The 3,124-nt window shown below is 38.4% G+C and overlaps 1 protein-coding gene and 1 long non-coding RNA gene across 2 annotated transcripts in view; one reads left to right on the forward strand and one right to left on the reverse strand.

The window, feature by feature from the left end:
- Positions 1 to 3,124, forward strand: part of LOC139023576 (chloride channel protein 2-like) — a 90,201-nt gene that overhangs the window by 50,215 nt on the left and 36,862 nt on the right. The window lies entirely within an intron of this gene.
- Positions 1,130 to 2,590, reverse strand: LOC111960750 (uncharacterized). Its single transcript, XR_002876897.2, has 3 exons — positions 2,394 to 2,590; positions 1,962 to 2,094; positions 1,130 to 1,851 (listed from the first exon to the last, which is right to left on the reverse strand). It is a non-coding gene; the product is annotated as an uncharacterized lncRNA (long non-coding RNA).

The following is a 3,124-nucleotide window of genomic DNA, read 5'->3' on the forward strand; positions in this document are numbered from 1 at the left end:
ACCTGTTGAGGACCAGGGGTGTCTATTTTTTCACTTTTGGGGAAAATCGTATGATATTTGAAACGGCCTCGTATCTCAGAATTCTTGCTCGTACAATATGCATATTGATTATTCTATTGGATGAAACAGTCTCTAGTTGTCTAAAAACGTTTGAATTATTCTTCTAAGTGAACAGAACTCTTTTTACACGACCATTTCTCAACCGGCAAGTGAGATTTCCAAAGCGAACTCTCTCTTCAAGAGCTTGTCTAATAAAAGGGCATGTTCACTTATGACTGGTAGAAACACGTCATACGCGCTGTCGCCCTGGGTGTCATGCGGAAAGTGAGAGAAAGAAATCACTTGATTATCTCGTCTGGGATTGAACACAACCTCTTGGATCTGGACGTGCGCACTTTATTTTTTTTCCTGGGCGGCGAAGTTGGACCTGTACTCGGCTCATGGAAGAACTTTTTAAATGTGAATTGATCTCTGGCTTCGATTTTATTTGATAGCATGTCACAATATCATCTAAAGGTTGTTTTTTCATTATAGTTTAATTATATTATTGACATTTTATTTGGACTTTAGACGTGATGCGACCGCAAGAATTGGTTCAAGAATGAGAGGTTAGCATCGCACGGTCAGTGGTGCTTGCTAATTCAAGAGGGAAATTGGTTCGTTCTGGATCGAAATAAAAGACGTTTCTGAACAAAGGACCCCTTGGAGAACATTCTGAATGGAAGATCAACAAAGATAAGGACCCATATTTGGGATGCTTTTTCATATATCGTGTCGAACTGTGCTATCGCTACCGGTTTGACTAGAATCAATGCTGCTGTGTGTAGCTATTTGTAGTAAGCTAATATACAGATATATTGTGTTTTCGCTGTATAAACATCTTCAACAATCGAATAATAATTATTTATTACTGTTAAATACCTTTAAACATCCCAACTAGCCCACAGTGTTACCTGGAAACAGATATGGTAGTTGCTATGTAATAACACAGAATCTGTGCTGGAAAATGCATCACTACTTGTTTCTCTTTTGTTGTATCCCTTCCCCATTACAAATATAGCATAACAGTGACACGTCCTTTTAAAGTAACAAAACATGGCTATGACATGACAAACAAAGCCCAGTTCACAATCAGGTTCTTTACTGTCAAAAAATATATGCACAACATATGACTAAGGATTTATATGCCAATTCAGTGACATGCTGTAACCCCAGCGGCGTGCGTACATTTTTCCAGTATTTTTTAAATATATTTATATATTTGTATTATTTAAGACATTGGATGCCATGTCCATTTAAAAAACGTTTTGTGATTTAAAAATAAGTATGTACAACAACTGTAAATGATTATGTGTGCGTAAATGATTAGATGAAGAGTGCCAGTCCATGTTCCCTGGATCAACAGTTGACAACAAATACATCCAGTCAAATCACACAGTGCAATCGCAACAAAAGTGACATAGTATTCAAAGTGACATAGTAAAGGAATAAAATAAGTGACATTGTAAAAGTACACAAAAAAGAAGAAGAAAAAAAGACCTATAGGCATATAGTATGGACATTGTTTGTGCATAGAGTGGAATAACTACAGTGCAGTAGCAGCATAGAATTATAATTAAAGTATATCTACATAGTGGAGTTAGGTGACATAACTATTGCATTGGTCCGTAAGACTAAAGTGGGCTGGTTMTGAGATAGGTGGTCCGAGACTTGATGTTGAATCCTCACTGCAGCGGATCCCTCTCCCCTGTGCACCGCCTTCTCCCGCCTTCAATCGGACGCCCCTTTCAGGTAAAGGGTGACCTGAATCTGGACCCATCGTCCATGTCATCCCGGGTTGCAGGGTTCTTTCTAATACACAAAGAATGAACATTTAGTTACATTTCAATTGCACAAGGTCTTACGCAACGAGTTAAAAAAATTTACTTAAAGGTAACACATTTAATAATAACAAAACTTACTGTGAAGCATAGTCTTTCGAACAGGCCTTATCCCCTGCACCAGTCCAGGTTGTGGCGATGGCAAGCATGTTTGACAGAATGCAATGTAGCATCTTCCACACTGTTGAATTCAGGTCCTTGACACCCTTTACTACTGTTTCATATAGTTAAAGACAACCAGTTGTAAACATAGCCTAGCCAGCTAGCTAGACACTGGTYGTTACAAACATCTATGTCACCATTTTAGCCAGGCAATAAGAGATTCTATGCAGCTACAAAAATACACAACATACAGATATTAGTAGAGCGATTTCCCATTTTGAAACAGGTTTCAGTTGGCTAGATGGACAGTATGATGCATTTACCATGAATGCTAGCTATCTACATTAGCTTTGAAAGCATGCTACACAAACTGTTGACTAGCCTAGCTAATGCTAAAGCTTAGTCTCTTACCTTTCGACCGAAGATTACTTTTATGGACTGGATGAGGCAACAAGGTTTCTCATCCTTGAGGCCATCTCGGAAAAACATCCGTTATCCATAATTTTTCTGCCTTTGTCTTTCATGAACGACCCTATAATTCAATATCTAGATATAGTTCTCTTTCGGGCCTGACATCATTAATAGTATTAATTATTAATAGCATTCTAGCTACATTATTAGCAGAGTTATGGCTGGATTAAGCTACCTCTTTACATTTATTTTATTTCAGCTTTATTTAACCAGGTAGGCCAGTTCCAATCTATGGCCGGCTTGAGTGAGTGAGTGAGAGAAAGACGTGCTACGTGCATGGCATTTTTTTCAGGAGAAGGCACAATCGTGTGATCAGGTCTAATGAGGTTGCACAGTGAAAGAAGAAGGCTGGCCCAGGCCTACCAAGCGTTACCCAATGAGGTTGAAGGGTGGGCCCAATGGCTCAGTGCAAATMCCATGCACATGTACACACATCAGACAAAGAAAAAGACTAATGACGTGGTGCACATATCTGCAAATACAGTTGAAGTTTAAATACACCTTAGCCAAATACATTTAAACTCAGTTTTTCACAACTCCTGACATTTAATCTTAGTACAAATTCCCTGTCTTAGGTCAGTTAGGATCACCACTTTATTTTAAGAATGTGAAATGTCAGAATAATAGTAGAGAAAACTTTGTGAGTGTCTTAGTACGAATATGTTATCTCT

This window comes from Salvelinus sp. IW2-2015, linkage group LG4p, assembly GCF_002910315.2.
Source record: "Salvelinus sp. IW2-2015 linkage group LG4p, ASM291031v2, whole genome shotgun sequence".
NCBI classification, from domain to species: Eukaryota; Metazoa; Chordata; class Actinopteri; order Salmoniformes; family Salmonidae; genus Salvelinus; species Salvelinus sp. IW2-2015.